General features: G+C 48.5%; 1 protein-coding gene across 1 annotated transcript in view; it reads left to right on the top strand.

The window, feature by feature from the left end:
- LOC146811701 (polyserase-2-like) overlaps nt 1-17613 on the top strand; it is a 1284631-nt gene that overhangs the window by 212261 nt on the left and 1054757 nt on the right. The window lies entirely within an intron of this gene.

The raw sequence follows: 17613 nt of genomic DNA, 5'->3' as shown, positions 1-17613 counted from the left end.
CAAGAGGAAGAACTGGAGACCATCATGGAGGAATTCGAAGACGTCTTCAAAGGCATCGGATGCCTGAAAGGGAAAGAAGTCTCTCTCTACATTGACCAGTCAGTCCAGCCGGTGGCGCTGAGGCACAGGCGCGTTGCGTTCCACTTGCGCAAGAAGGTCGGAGAAGAGCTGGAGGCACTGGAGAAGCAAGGGATTATAGAAAAGGTCAGTGGACCCACCCCATGGGTGTCCCCGATCGTAGTGGCACGGAAACCGAAACAACCGGGGCAGGTCCGCATCTGCGTTGACATGCGACTCCCAAACGCCGCGGTGAAAAGGGAACGTCACCTAACCCCCACCATTGACGACATCTTGGGAGAACTGAACGGTGCAAAATGCTTCTCGAAGATGGACCTCAGGTCCGGATATCACCAACTGCCGCTACACTCGGACTCCCGCTACATCACCACATTCTCTACGCATGTCGGCCTCAGTCGCTACCGACGCCTCAATTTCGGGATCTCAAGTGCGGCGGAGGTGTTCCAAAACACCATCCGTAAAGTCCTCAGCGGGCTACCCGGGGTGCTGAACGTAAGCGACGATCTACTTGTATACGCATCGTCGATAGAAGATCACAACCGGAGACTTCCCGGGGTCCTCCAAAGGATCAAAGTTCCCGACTGACCCTACACAGAGAGAAGTGCCAGGTCCTACAGAGAAAGATCAGTTTCTTTGGATACACATTCTCCGACCAAGGAGTTGCCCCGGACCCGGACAAGGTGAGAGACGTACAGGAAGCCCCGGCACCTTCCAACATTTCGGAAATAAGGAGTTTCCTAGAGATGGTGAACTTCTGTGGGCGGTTTGTCCCGGACTTGTCCAACCTCACAAAGCCCCTCAGGGAACTGACGAAATCCACCACTACATGGCAATGGGGCCCCGAACAGGAACAAGCCTTCAAAGATACCAAGGCAGCCCTGTCGGCAGACACAACACTATCATACTTTGACCCGGCCCGATCCACCAACGTCGCTGTGGATGCCAGCCCATATGGGCTAGGAGCAGTGCTCACCCAACTGCAAGGAAATGGAGAGTGGGCCCGATAGCTTATGCGAGCCGTTCCCTGACGGACACAGAACAGAGATACTCACAGATAGAGCGAAAAGCGATCGCCATCCACTGGGCCTGTCGACATTTCCACGTCTACGTGTACGGCCATCCTTTCACAGTGACCACAGACCACAAACCCCTCATCTCCCTGTTTCAAGGGTCAGCGACGAAGCCTCCGCCGAGGATTGAAAAATGGATCCTTCAACTACAGGAGTATGACTATCGAGTGGAATATAAACCAGGCTCATCCAATCCAGCAGACTACCTTTCGAGGCATCCCAGAGTGGCCACCAGAGCAGAAGAAGAGGACGCCGAAGACACAGAAGAATATGTCCGGCTCGTATCGGAAAGATCCCGACCACTTCCCATGAGCCTTGCGACGATCGTAGAAGCCACCCGGAGGGATGAATGCCTGCAACTGGTCCTAACGGCGGTCCAATCGAATGACTGGTGCCCCATTCAGTCCACCATGGCCAGACGAACGCCGCAAGCAAAGACCGTCCTGGAGTCAATGGTGCGGGTCAAGGATGAACTCTCAGTTGACAACAGTGGTTGTCTGCTCCGAGGCCCGCGACTTGTGATCCCATCAAGTCTGGCTCAACAAGCAGTGGACCTCGCACACTGGGGACATCAAGGTATGGTGAAGACGAAGAGTCGGCTGAGGGCCAAAGTATGGTTCCCAGGGATGGACCCACTGGTTGAGCACACAGTTAGAACATGCCCGTGGTGCCAGGCGTCGGGTCAACCGGACCACCCTCACCCCGTCATCACCGAACAAAACCCCCAACGGCCATGGGAGCGGGTGAGTGCAGACTTTGGACACCTCCCCGATGGACGCTATGCCCTAGTGATCATCGATGATTACACGAAGTACCCAGAGGTCGAGGTCGTGGGAAGTCAGACAGCCGCGAAGGTCATTACAAAATTCGAAAAGACCATCGCCACCCACGGAATATTCGAAGTGGTGAAGACCGACAACGGCCCACCCTTCCAAGGGCAAGAGTTTGCTGCCTATCTCAAGGCTTGGGGAATTCAACACCGGAAAGTGACCCCGCGCTGGCCTCAAGCAAATGGGGAAGTAGAGAGGTTCATGCGTACTCTCAACAAAGTAATACGCATCGCACATGCAGAGGGATCACCGCTCGAGAGAGCCATCTATAGCTTCCTGAGAGAATACCGGTTGACGCCCCATCTCACGACAGAGACAGCCCCAGGACGGGCAAGCATGGGCCGAATAGTGCGAGACACCATCCCGCATCACCCAAGCTGGACCCCGTCTCAGATTGACGCCGGAAAGGTCCTAGCCAACAGGACCAACTCCAATGACCAGGCCAGTGCCGACCGAGGAGCCCGAATGTCAGCCTTACAAGTGAGAGACAGAGTCTATATCAAGGACAGGTACCCTGGGAGCAAATTCCGACTCCCATTTGAAAATAGGCCCTGGACAGTCGTCCGCCGAACCGGAACCATGATAACCGCAAGAAGAGGAACAGAGGAAGTCACACGCAACATCTCTTTCTTCAAAAAGGTGCATGCTGGGACTCTGGACCTGCAGTTGTCCGAACACCTGGACGCCGGACCACATCATCCGCCAGTGGAGGAAGGCCCAGAAGGTGATCAAGGGATGACCCCCACCGAAGATGAGAATCGATCCGACCAGGGCGCCCCTTCAGTGCCGGAAACACCAGTCGGAGGTTTGCCAAGATCCCCGGTGAGATCCCCGGGGAGCGAAGTCTCGCAGGGGATGACCCCATCTTTGCCGTCATCACGGGGGCCGCACTCCAGGTATGGTACGGCTGGCAGATTTCATGGTGTGACGGACCTGGGACTGGAATTCTAGTGACTGGTAACAGATCTACATGATCAATGTTTGTTTGTTGTTCAATAAAGGTTAGAAGGAATGTAGTATTCTCCGACGCGGGTAGCGGTGCAGTCTACCCGCGTCGGAGGAGTTTGCGCTAGCGCTGGCGTATGACGTCAAGCGCTGAATATAAATAAAGGGGTGTGGCCCGGGAAAGTCAGTCGGGACCACGCAGTAACTATAACGAGTGTCCTAGGGTTTATTACGGCGGCGGCGCTGAGACCATGTGCGCGAGCGGCCTTGTAATTATTACAATGTTCACATCTATCTTTCTCTATGTTCTTTGTATTTGAGAGTCGTTTTTTCTTGACCGCTCACTGCTGCACATTGTTGCCACTTAAAGAAACAGCATGACGGTAACCGGCTCCTAGAGGTTGTAGGCAATTTACTATTCCCCCTTTTTTGTCTGTTCTTGACATAACGTGCTGAAATACGCGGCCGGCCCTGTCTGGGTTGTGGGTGACTTGCTGTGTAAGGCCAATGAAAAGATTTGATTCTAAAAACGAATGGGTGCATTGTACGGGGGCTCTTAAAAACCAGGGGGCATATTATCAAGGACGGCGTTAAAATTATCGCCGCTTTAGCGGCAGAAAACTGCCGCTAAAGCGACGATAATGGGCTTGATAATATGCCGCTGAAAATTCCAATAGAAGCCCCTGTTGACACCAGAACATGGGCTTCTATGGGAATTCTCAAGGGCATATTATCAAGCCCATTATCGCCGCTTTAGCGGCAGTTTTCTGCCGCTAAAGCGGCGATAATTTTAACGCCGTTTCTTGATAATATGCCCCCAATAGTGTTAGCAGTAGGGGAGGGGACAGGTTAAAAGAAAGTGCACGGACTGGTCTTTTGCCACTTACTTGTTGCGTTGTATGTGCCACTCCGGCGCCTGATAATGTTGCTCCTGGTTTTCCCATAAAAAGAAATTAAAGGAAGGTGGTGCAAACCAAGCATATAAAGTGAAAAAAACAGATAGTTATGAAGAACTGACACTGCTAGCTGGGCGGCTGCCTTATATCCATTTAACTTAAAAGTCTTGTTAGGGGTTTCTAACAGCATCTTATATTGTCTCTTCTTTACTTCCAAACTAAAGTGCAGAGGTGTGAGGTAATTCAGTTTTAACTCCATTCTGTATTCTGTCGCCATTTTGTTGCCCTCACTCAGGCAGCTTGGTAAACCGAGTGTTTTTGCCCTTTGTACTGCCACGTGTCAAATAACCTTCCCTTCCTTGTTGTGAAGCCAATTCCAGGAACTAGCCAGACTGACTAAATCCCTGCCTATACTGACTAATCCTTGTCCCAACTATTTGTTGGCCTTCAGTATTCTTTCTCCACATTATCCTATTTTGCAAGTTGTCCTTTGAAGCACACAAACATGTCCTGCCGTTACTGATTGACCTATAGGTGCTGTCATTGATTGACTTATGGGGTTGGGCAAAAACACGACTCAAGGGGGACGTTCTGGTTACATGATGCCTTGTTTTGAATGTTTTCCTATTGGCTAATATTTGGCAGATCTTGTATGTCCATATTGGCCTTTTGCATGCTTGCATGAGCCAGGACTGCCCCTTTCTTTTATGCTGAGTATGTAACCCTCACATATATAAGGCCCCAGTGTTCTGCTCTCTTTGGACTGCCTCATTCAGTTGCTGCGGCTTCTGGGTGACGTAGTCACACTCATTTTGAGTTTGATAAAGATGTTCTTTTATATTTCAGTTTCTGTGCCAACTTCTTTTTTTTTGTTAGTTTAACCCTGAGAAGGAGTTTTGAATTTCTTCAGGTGTTGGAGCAAATTTTGCCGTAAACTGCAGAGATATAATTGTACTCTAGTGTAGGTGGTATCGCCACGGTTATGCATTCATACTCCCTTTATATCATCGGGTAAAAAATTGAGATATTGATGCAAACTGCACCTGAGGAAGTATAAATTAAGGCAGTATTTGAAACGTGTGTGTTAACATCTCAAATTGTTTATTGTGTTGATTTAAGAGCAGTCATTGATCCTTTAGCTGCCAACAGCCTGTCTGCTTTTATAATGAATTTTATGAAGGCTGTAATCCCAAACAGACAAACAATCTTCAAACAGAAGAGTAATGCATGTCAGCACTATCTAATAGCATTTTACAAATAGAACCTTTCGTTCAGTTAGTAGTATAGGACAGATCTCTAAAATGTGAGTCAAGCTTTCTTCACATTGGTGGCAAAGTCTACACTTAGAGGTGATAGGTTTCTGGCGCCATTTAGTCAGGCAGTCAATTGTTTGACACAAGACAAAGTGATTTTTTGTAGCTGCATGAGTGCAGTGGACCTTTGGATGGATCAACATTGCTTAAAACTCATTTCATCACATCAAACACTAAAATTATTCTGTTCGGCAACAATCTAACCATGTGGTCCCCCGATTGGCGGCTGGAGGAACTGAGCACCTTTCTATTGCCAGTCCAGAAGGTAAAAAATCTTGTTGTCATATTTGACAACAGACTGTCATACGAAATGCAAGTGAATAAAGTCACTTCGGCTTCTTTTTAGTTCTTGCGCTCTGTGAAGAAAATTGCTCCGTTCTTACCCTTTGACATGCTAAAAAACATTATCTGATAGAGACATCCATCCGCAGATTCCTTATCAGTGAACTTTCCAGCCATCAGACTGGATCCGGAAGATTTTTCTTGAGCAGTACCCCTGCGCGCCCATAGGTGGCGTCAGCCAACTCTGCACGATGTTGACATGGTCGCCTCTGTCATCATGACTCCCGCTTCGTCAATATAGGTGCCACCTCAGCACGCTGCCATAATTTCTTTTCTTTCCGCGCCAGGCAGCGCAGATCTGTTGAAGAGAGCTACCCCCTGTCATATTTTGACAGACTTTTTCTGACTTTTTGTTGACCTTTTTCAGTGTGCAGGAATCCATCATGTCTAAAAAGACTTCAGGATTCAAAACAACCGTCACTCTTCAAGTACCCATTGTAAGTAGATTTCTGAAGGGGCTTACACATCTGTTTCTCCCCTCACCCATTATCATGCCCCAGTGGGACCTTAACTTGGTTCTCACTTACCTAATGTGTGTACCTGTTGAGCCACTATACAATTGCCCTCTTCGGCTGCTTACGATCAAAGCAGCCTTTTTAGTGGCAATAACTTCTGCCAGGAGGATGAGTGAGTTGCAGGTACTTTCTTTTCAGCCTCCTTAACTGAAAAGGTTGTGCTCCACACTAGGGCTTCTTTTTTGCCTAAAGTGGTGACACCTTTCTACCTTGGACAATATGTCACCTTGCCCACCTTTATGCTCCACCACATCCTTTAGGAAGAAGAACGTCTCCGCCGTCTGAATCCAAAAAGAGCATTACCTTTCTACTTTTGACCGCAATAAAGAGTTCCGGGTGGATGACCAACTTTGTGGGCTATGTTGGAGCAAAGAGGGGACATGCTGTGCAAAACAGGGCCATCTCCTGATGGGTTATCATCTGCACTAAGATCTGCTATGTTCTGGCAAGGAAACAGTCTCTGGAGGGCCTCAGAGCTCTTTCTTCCAGAGCTAAGGCTGCTACCATGGCTCTCCATCGTGGTGTCCTGGTCCTTGACATCTGCCAGGTGACTGAGTGAGCATCCATGTATACGTTTGCCAAGCATTATTGCCTGGACAATCAGGTCCATAGGGAGGGTTTCTTTGGCCTTTCTGTCCTACAGGACTTTCTGATTGAACTTTTCCTCATTCCATCCTCCGGGGATGGTATTGCTTGGGTATCTGGTCACAGGTAAGGAATCTGCGGCTAGATGTCTCTATCAGATGGACAAGTTACTTACTTTCTGTAACGCCTTGTCTGGTAAAGACATAAACTAGCCACAGATTCCTTACTGACCCAGCCATCCTCCCGCACTGTGGATCAGTTATTGCTGCCTGTGCTTATAGGAAAGGAGGATCTGCTTTCATGGTCACCCCCACTTTATGCTGGTGTCATTATGTTTTTCTGACTAGTCTAACTGGAATCCTGCCAACTAGGACCCCAGTTTCTATGCTTCCTCCCTAAATTGGACAAGGTGAGTACTTAGGTACCCCCAGATTGGCTACTGGTGTACCCTTGTAAGTCCCTAGTATATGGTACTAAGGTACCTAGGGCATAGGTACACCAGGGGTCTTCCATGGGCTGCAGCATGGATTATGCCACCCATGGGAGACCACTCAAATCATGACTACAGGCCTGCCATTGCAGCCTGTGTAAGGTGGTGCTAGCACCACTTACAACAGAAAGGGTCAATACACTTAAAACCTATAAGTTACCCCTAAGGCAGGCCTTTCAATCCTGAAGGCGGGGTGCTTGGTTCAAAGTGTGAGGGTGCCCCTGCATGAGCAGGACATCCCTACAACCTTTGGAGTCCATTCTCCCGAGATGTAAGTGCATCAACCATTATGACATATAGAGTGGCCATGCGTCAGTACGTGATGACCATCTCTAAACTGGCTGTAACGAACCCTGTCATGTTTGGTATCAAACATGTTGGAATCCTACCCCCACCCCTAAACGGTGTGGGAGGTATGATGCCATGCACTGTAAAGCTCCTCCGGGATGCCCTCAGTGCTCCCACTACCAGTCTTCTAGACCCAGAATGCAAGCTAGGGCTGCTGCTGACCAGAGACACGATTCTGCCCTCCTGCTGCTGAGCCAAGCTTGAGCTAGGGGAAGGCAGAAAAATAGGTATCCTGTCACAGGGAGGTGTGAAAACCTCCCAGACAGCGTTTAATGTACTGGGGCAGGGTGGGGTGCTTGTCAGCACCACTAAGACTGCTTGAAGGGCGCCCTCCTTGCATACTCCAGTTCAGGGAGCCGTTGGCTCCCTTTCCGGTACAAAACTGGACAAACGACATGGGAGTATCCTCCCCACTGTGCAGCCCCTCCTCTGGGAGGGATCCCTGAATCATCCCAACCCTTTCCTAAGGGTAATACTTAAGGGCTTACCTGTGGGTGGGTCCCTGGTTTCGTTGTGGGAGAAAATTCAGATTGAACATGCAAACTGACTGTGGATTTTGAGGAGCGGGGAAGCGGCAAGCCGGTCCGACATCGAAGGAAGAATTCCGGCAGGGACTGCAACTTCCAGTATCACCAGCGCGCAGGTCGCGCTCATAAGCACAGCGCTGACCTGCGGCACGTTGTATGCAAACTGACTGTTGATTTTGAGGAGCGGGGAAGAGGCAAGCCGGTCCGACATCGAAGAAGGAATCCCGGCGGGGACTGCAACTCCCAGTATGACCAGCGCGCAGGTCGCGTTCATAAGCACAGCGCTGACCCGTGGCGCGGGACGAGCCCGGGCCAAGGGCGGGTCCTTCCACGCCCATCGGAGCCTGGAAGAGGCTGGGCTGCCCCCCTCCTCTGACATCCACAGAAGACTAAAGGTAAAGTGTTCTTCTCCTAAGTTTGACTGGGTGCTTACCTAACACTGACAGCCCCACTTCGTGAAATACCGTGGTGACGCCACTGACATCATACATAGGCAGTTCTGATTGTACTGAAAATCAAAAAGCCAAGATGAGTAAACGAGAGGGCCAAAATCCTCGAGTGGGTGCAAGTATAGTGGGGACACTTGACTCTTTCCTAACAAGGGCAACAACAGTCTTGGTGCATGAAACTGAATTAACGGAACGCCGACTATCGCTGGAGCCCCATAATCCTAAAAGATTTTCTCTAGGGGGGTGTTGTCTAACTATATCCTAAACAAGCCTCCGCTAATAGACATGGCCACGAAAGAAGCTATTAATATAGCACCCATATCCCAGGACCTGGACCCGTAATTTACTGGCACCGCACAAAGAGCTTCCGCAAGGGTAGCAGCAACGAAAAGACTCCCGAAGAGTAGCAGTATGGTCACTGCAGTAAAGAGAAAGAGGGCTGGGGGCCCACAAAGACCTAAATCAGCAAAGCCCCAAGACCTAATTACCATGAGGGGGATCAAATATCTGAATTAACCCGGCAGGAACCAACTGAGACTGAAATAGGAACCATTGCTCCATGCCCCCGATGACTGAAGCTTGTTTTTGGTCCAGGGAAGGCATGGCTTGGCAGTTCGGGCTGGACTGTTCCCATGAGGCACAGGGTCAGACTGATTTGCATATGGCCATGTCTGAACTGGGGTGGCAGAGTGGGCTAAAGAATGGTGATGGATCAAACCCAGATCTGTTGACTGGGTGTGAGTGTTTGATTGGTTCTGATGCTCCGTCCATCACCACCCCCTTTTGTACTGCTTTGTTCGCCATAAGTTGGCAGGGTATGCTCAGACGTGAGTCCCTTGCTCACTTTGCCACTGGATTCAAGCAAGCCCTGCTGAAGACGGCTGAAATGCCAGAAACCGGTCCTAGGAAGCTTGTTTTTGGTCCAGGGAAGGCATGGCTTGGCAGTTCGGGCTGGACTGTTCCCATGAGGCACAGGGTCAGACTGATTTGCATATGGCCATGTCTGAACTGGGGTGGCAGAGTGGGCTAAAGAATGGTGATGGATCAAACCCAGATCTGTTGACTGGGTGTGAGTGTTTGATTGGTTCTGATGCTCCGTCCATCACCACCCCCTTTTGTACGACTGAAACTATGTGGCAGAGACTAGAAACATTGGTCTACACTATGTTAACACCTAACTCGCAAAAATTAAGCCAGATAGAGGAGAAATTAACTGCCTTAGAATCTTATACTAAAGATAATTCTCATGCATTAGAGGCAGTTTTAACAAAGTATACCCCAAGGATAGTAAGACAGTCCCCAACCTCCCAGGAGAAGTCTGGAGCTGATATACCTCCTTGTACATTGAATAGAGACCAACAGGTGAGGATAATCGGCAGGGAATCACCGCTAAGGCAGCCCCAGTTATAGTTAGCCACCTGGCCTCTAGTAATATAAGGACTCCTATTGCAAATAACTCGAAAGATACGGGTGATAATACAAGTCAGGAAGTGGTGAGTTCTAACACAATTCTCAGGAGCCAAAATAATATATCGACAGGGCGGCGCAAACATGATAGTTCTCTGAAAGAAGGAAGCTCTGCCCTGATTAACAAAACAAATGAGGCCCAGATCTTACTTTTACCCCCAGCAGCTGCTCCCCTGGTTTTAGTGCTGGGGAATGAGCCACCACTGCGGGAGGGACAAGCAGAAACAACTTCCCAATTAATGTCCATATCCCATTATTGGCTAACTCAAAATTTGCATATGGTAGGGGCCAGAGGCAGAAATATTGCAACCGAGCTAATCATGGCAAGAAGAGTATCATGGGTGGGCTCAGCTAGGAAACAATTCCCGGGAGATTGTTTTGTCTTAAATTGTAAAAGTGAATTTGTTGTTGGCTTTCTCCTGGAGCAACTGGGTAATGCTCACATTAGAAACACATATATTACCGCCTTACCATTGGGTTTCTTTTATAGACCCCCTACATCATTAAGATCTGTGAGCCATTTACAGCCTAAGGAAAGACCGATAGAGAGCCTGTCTTGGGGAAATAGCGGGAACATGGATTGGAGGCTTGAGAATAGATATGCGCCCCTGTCTGACCTTGACGCTTGTGATTGACTACGGTCAGCAAACACATGTACACAAAGGAGCAAAAAAAGCCAACTCCCCCAAACCATGGTTGACATTGAGAGCCTACAGCCACTTGTTATACATCATGAGAGACAAAGATATATATGGAATATAGCCTCCTGGAATGTGGCTGGTATTGCTCATAAACGGACTGATACTAACTGGGTACAGATGTGGCAGGACCAGGAAATTGTATGCTTCCAAGCAACATGGGCTCTGGACCCAGTGTTTATCAACAGGTTTAGATCCTTTCAGATCCAAGCAACACCATCTATTTTGGGGAGGGCAAAGGGGGGCATCCTGACCCTAATCAGGAATGATTTAGCAGTGAAAGTAAAAATGAATTCACAACCAAACCAACATTTTCTTATTTTGGTAATGGAGATACAACAGGAAGGGACATGGGTTTTAATAAATCTTTATAACAACAGATTTGGCCAAAAAATGCATACGGTTGTGGGGGAAGTCGATAAAGCTATCTCTGACAGTGTAAGTAGTAATAAGTCCTCAAATATAAACATAATTTGGTTAGGTGATTTCAATATACACCCCTGTAATCATAATATATTACCTGTCTGTGGATAAGAGGACACGAGGGGAAATCCCATATATCCCTTTTACATAGTGACTATGGTAATGGCTTGAATAAGCTATTAGTCTAATTAAATATGGATATAATTTCTGACCCAGACCTCAAAACAGATATCTTGCTGGAAACTTTCCAACGAAATGGGGTGGGGTCAACAATTGATTATATACTTCTGACTGTTCCTCTTACGAAAGGGTTGTCAAGGTAGGCACTTCCTTTACGAGTTTTAGTGACCACGCCATAGTTTCAATGGAACTGAAGATATTAGCACATGAGAGACAACAGTGCAGTACTGTTGAAACACCAATTGTGGCTAGGAAAAATGGGGTACGGCTAAAATGGGCACAGATTTATAAAATCAAGTTGGTTCCAAAAATCATAGTAAATACTCAAGATGATATACAACTATGTTTAGACCCAGAAGCCAAAGCAAGGGAAGTTGTACCAGCTTTTTGTAACATCTTGAAAAATATAAAAACAGCCCTAACAAAAACAAAAGCATCAAAGAGTGGCAAAGAGTTGGTTCGATCCTGTTTGCCCTAAAGCTAGGAAGGCTTTGTTACATGCCTTAAAGGCTAAGCCCAGAAATTACGATCAAATAAGAACATTGCGGGCCCTATATAAATCAGCAAGGAAATCTAGAGAAAAGGAAATCAGGGAGGACCTATGGGACAATCTGAATAAGGCAGCCAGCTCTGGAAACAGCTCTGATTTCTGGAAGCTGGTAAATGCTCCATATTTCAAGAGCCCCAACGATCAATCATTGGATACAAATGTCGATGAGGAGGCATGGGTACCTCATTTCGAGAATATTTTCTCTTTAAATTCTGGTATAACAACCCAATATGAAGCAACGCAGGAGATACGCTTTGCGCCCATATAATTTTCATTGATCGAAGTAAAAGTGGGGCTGGACTCATGTAGCTTGGGAAAGGCCCCAGGACCTGACGGGGTCCCAATAGACTTATTTCAAGAAAATCCAGACCTATGGACCCTACTATTAACTAATGTTCTGAATAATATAGCTTGGTAGCTCCCCCCCCCCCCCATGGTCCTCAGGGGTTATAGTACCTATCTATTAGAAAGGGGATAGGGTAAACCCAAAAAATTACAGACCAATCTCCCTGATGGACACAACATCAAAGCTTATGGTCCGCCTTCTCCTCTCTAGATTAGAGGTGTGAGCTAAAGAAAATAATATCTTGATCCATGCCCAGTATGGTTTCCAGCAGAGAAGGGGTACTGTAGATCAGTGCTTGAATTTAGCACTGATCATAGAAAAATACACAAGATTGAAGGAGGGGAAATTATATATGGCTTTCATGGACCTAAGAGCAGCGTTCGACTGCGTGGTCGATGATAAGCTATGGTCCATAATGGAGATGATGGGGGTTGAATCTGCTATTCTAAATTTTGTTAGGCAGTCGTACGCAAATGCGATGGCATCAGTGCGTTACACCAAAACTGGAGATTGTACACGCTTTTTCAAAATCTCCAGAGGAGTAAGGCAGGGTTGTGTACTGGCTCCTTTCCTTTTCTCGTTGTACACAAATGGAGTAAAAAAGGCACTTACAGTGGCGACTAGGGATGTCCCCATTTTTGAAAATCAAATGCTACCACTACTGGCTTACGCAGACAACGCAGTTTTAATTGCCAGAACAGGGATGGGGCTACAAAGGCTGATAACCACGTATGTCTCCTTCATGGATTCACTTCAGTTGAGAGTGAACCAAACTAAGGGCCTCATGTAGGTAAATAAATTTTACCGTTTCTTAAATACCGAGCCGTACCGAATCGGTAAATTAGAATCGGTAAGTTATATGTAGGTAAAAATTCGGTAACAGTTACCGAGTCGGTAACATTCGGTAATCACGAATCGGAATTCACCGAATCGGTAAATACCGAGGTGGTATTTACCGAATCGGAAAATACCGAGGTGGTATTTACCGAATCGGAAAATACCGAGGTGGTATTTACCGAATCGGAAAATACCGAATCGGTATGTACGGAACCGTTAAGTAAAATCACATGACTTGACGAAACAGCTAATCCCGTGCAACCACAGCCCACCCAACCGAAGTGGCCACACCCAGGCAGGTGTACATAATTAGCCGACCCTGGAGAGGCTTGGAGTGCAGAGGAGAGGCAGGGAGCCGGTGCCTGTGCGAGCGGGAAAACGAACATCATGTCCAGCCAGAGAACACAGAGAGACGGAGGGGAAAGGAGGAGGAAGCTGAAATTCAGCCCCAAGGAACTCCAGGTGCTGGTGGAGGAGGTGGTGAAGCAGCACCAGAAGCTGTTTGGAAGGCAATCCCTGCAAGTGCCTGAGGCTGAAAAGCGCAACATATGGCTGGCCATCCAGGCCCATGTGAATGCCGTGGGAGTGACCCACAGGGACATAGAGGTCCTAAAGAAGCGCTGGTATGACCTGAGGATTGTAACCAAGAGGAAGATGGGCGACATCCAGAAGGAGGCCAGCCAGACTGGAGGTGGAACCAACAGGGCACCTGCCCTCACCGAACTGGAGGAGCTGGTGGGGGCCACAATCGAGCAAGAGAGCGTCGTGGGTCTTGGGGACGCCGACAGCTCTGCCAGAGCCGCCACACAACAAGGTAAGACGAAAGCACAGCAATGTAGCACCCCCTATCCCTATCCCACATCCCCCATTGTGAAACGAGAATCACACTGCAGTCCACACGTGTCAGTGCAGACAGGCAATGCATTCCGGGAGATGTAGTCAGGGAAACACCAACCATGACGTAAATGTTACAGGGCAACAAGGCATGTCACGCACTCGAGGCACAAGGAGACAGAGGACATTTTGGAATGTGAAATTATGTATTGTGACGCTTTCAATGCAGCCCTTCGGGGACACTGAGCCAATGTTGTATTTCTGTCCACAGATGTGACATCATGCAGGACAGGGCATGCTGCAGGAGAGACGGCACACCGGCCACAAATATCACCTCTAGCCAGCACAAGTTCAGACCAGGGAGCAGGCCCACTGGCAGCCGCACCACCAACACAGGCAGCCTCGCCGCAGCCAGAGCCAGCATCACCTCACCCAGAGCCAGCATCACCTCACCCAGAGCCAGCATCACCTCACCCAGAGCCAGCATCGCCACTCATGTTCGAATCACCGGCCACATCTCCGCTTGCAGGTGTGGGAATGAGGAGGCGTCCAGCAGCCAGGCTACGAGCCTTAGACACCTCGTCAGACGACAGCATGGGCCCTGAAGAACTCTCCAGGCCCCAGGAAGGGAGCCATGCCACTGTGCCCCACACCTCACAGGCAGCACAGACGGGAGCAAGAGGGCGCCGCAGGTCGCGTGTCCAGAGTCCACCAGCACCCATTGACGGCCATGGTGTCTTCTTGGGTCTCGAGGGCCAAATGTTGAAGCAACAGCGCCTGCAAACAAAGGCAGTCATGACAGTCCAGAGGCACATGCGGGTGATGAAAACTACATTACTCAACATGGACACTAACATCAGCGGCATGGCTGCGGGCATTCGGGACATGTCCCAGTCAGTCCAGCAGTTGTGCAGCAAATTGGATGCTGACATCGAGGCACGGCGCCGGGAACGGCAGAGAAGGGACACTACCAACAGGGCACTCAACCGTCTGGCAACTGCGACTACTCTACTGTGCCGGCGCTCTGTGACGATGCAGGAGGGCCTAACACACTGCTGCAGCGACCTGTCTCGGGGGATGGTGCAGGTGACAAGTGCACTAGGGGTGCTATTGACTAGTCAGGCGTCGACAACTGCTGCAGGGGATGCTGCGGAGAGCATCGACACCAGCAGCAGGAGCAGCATCACACCCCCCATCCCAGAAGCACGTAGGAGCAGCAGGCGGCTTGGGGTTGGCTCTAGTGAGGATGCACAGGCCATGCCATCCACCACTGCAGCGCGTATGCGCAAACATTGATGTGGCCCTGCTTAGCCACTTCCCAATGGGTGACGTAACCCTGGACATACTCCTTGTATAGATGTTATATTGCCAGATTGGCTTGTGCATGTGTTCATGGCGTGGTGCCACATTAAAACCACGTCATGACTAATCACAACTGGCTGTGTCCCCTTACTTACTCAGAAATAGTTGCATGTGATCTCTGCCCGTCTCTCTCTCCCATCGATTGCAGTTGGCACTCTAGCTGCGTTGCCCTGTGGCTGGCCTGACTCATCCTCGTTGTCCTCAAAATATGTTAGTTCCACATCTGTACCTTTTTTCGTGGCAAGGTTGTGCAGCATTGCACAAGTGGCAATAATATTGCAGCAGGTGATGGGTGTGTACTGGCGTGCGCCTCCGCTCTTGTGGAGGCAGCGGAACCTGCTCTTCAGTAGTCCAAACGTGCGCTCCACCACATTGCGTGTTGTTTTGTGTGCCACGTTGTATCGTCTCTCACTCTGGGTTGCTGGGTGTAGGTAGGGAGTGAGGATGAATGACCGGCATGCATATGCACTGTCGCCTATATGAGTTGAAGGGAAACATCAGTCACATGCCTCTTTACACTATGATTTGCAGGTTGCAAGGGGCGTCACTGTTACTCACCTAGCAGGTATCCCTCTCCAAATTCTCCGGCACTCAGTCGTGTGTAGATCCCACTATTCTGGAAGATGTACGAGTCGTGGGTGCTCCCAGGAAACTTTGCAACAATATCTGTGATGATGTTCCCTGCATCACAGATCACCTGCACATTGATGGAGTGGGTGGACTTCCTGTTCCTGTAGATGTGCTCTGTGTCAGCTGGTGGACAGATTGGGATGTGTGTACCATCAATACAGCCGATGACATGGGGGAACTGTGCCATGTGATAAAAGTCAGTTTTAGTTTTCTGCAGTGCAGCCTGTGTGTTGGGGAAGCTGATGTAGTGGTGCATTCTCTGCATCATGGCATCCAGGAACTTCCTGAAGAAACGTGACAGGCAACTCTGGGATACACCACCCACCGCAGCTATCACCACCTGATAACTGCCGGATGCCAGCAGATGTAGGCTGCAGAGCACCTGCACATGTGGGGGTATGGCGTGCGCCCTTCTTTTTGGCTGGTCCAGGAGTGGGTGAATGTCCCTGATTAAGTCCATGATGGTTTCGGGGTGTAGCCTGTACCTCTCATGTATCTCTGCATCAGTCAGGTGGAATAGTGTGATGCGCTGTCTGTAGATGCGTTCCTCCCGTCGCCAAACCCTCAGTCCTGCTGCCTGTAGACGTAGGCGCCTTGCAATGACATACATAGCGGCCATGTTGTCCACGCTGTTGCATTTTGGGATTGCTAATATGCACTGTTGATGGTTACCACCTGCTTTCAATCCGTGTTAATTACCGACTCTTATTTACTGATTTTCTTGGATTTCTTAATTACCGAGTGCTCCTACATGTCATTATCATTTTTACCACTTCATATTTACCACTTCATATTTACCGATTCGTTAAGTATGTATTCGGTAACTCTGATTCGGTATTTTAGAATTCGGTAAATATGATTCGGTATTTACCGCCTCATATTTACCGAAAAGTCGTTTTTGGACTCCTACATCTCACTTGTCTGAATACCGGTCGGTAACGGCATATTTACCGAAAATCGGCCGTTACCGACCGGTATTTGGCTACCTACATGAGGCCCTAAGTCTTTTGTATTAATAGCAGGGGCTACAAAAAAGAAAAGGTACCGCACTTTAGTGCAGAAATGAAAAAAATTGAGGTAGTGGACTCTTTCCCCAACTTGGGCACTCTTTTTGATAAAGATCTGTTGTGGGCAAAACTGATGGAGGGGAGAAAGATGGTGATGAAGAGGGGTATTGTTGCCATAAAATCCTTTGCTAGAAAGTTGGGTGCCAAACCCTTATTACCGATAAAAAACATTTACCAGGCTAGAGTTAAAGCAGCAGCAACCTATGGAGCGGGGGTTTGGGGTATGGTTGCATATACACCACTACAAACTACTGAGAATATATTTTTCAGATCTATAGTGGGATTACCTCCTTCCTTTACAAATGGTATTTTACATTTGGAATTGGACCTCCCTTACATTTTAGACTACATACAGCTAGCTCCTTTTCTCCTCTGGCGTTCAATCTGGAGGATAGATACGGTTCCACTGAATCAATTAATATTAAGGAGCTGCCTAGAAATGGACAAGTGGAAAAGGTCTAGATGGCTTAGCTATGTAGAGTCAGCCTTTAGGGAGATTGGTCTCCAAGAACTCTTTAAAGACCCCCTAGCCCGTAGGAAGGTTTCTAAACAGATGGTTAGCGATGTGTTCATGCTGATGGCTGACTACAAGCGCAAGGAACACTGTAAAGAGAAATATGCAGCCCGGGCATATGGCCTTAACCTGCCAATAACTGAAGGAGGTTTCTCTTATCTAGTAAATGTAAATAGGATGCAACACAGATTTATACTATTGAGGTTTTGCACTAACCTGATTCGCCTCATGTTAGGTTATCCTGAAAAAACATACAATCACGCCAATTTAAGTGCGTGTCCATGCGATAACCTATCATCTCAAACAGAATTGCATAT

The sequence above is a fragment of the Triturus cristatus genome, chromosome 7, assembly GCF_964204655.1.
Source record: "Triturus cristatus chromosome 7, aTriCri1.1, whole genome shotgun sequence".
NCBI lineage: Eukaryota > Metazoa > Chordata > Amphibia > Caudata > Salamandridae > Triturus > Triturus cristatus.
The sequence above is the reverse complement of the archived record's forward strand: the minus strand, read 5'-3'. Positions and strand labels throughout refer to the sequence as shown.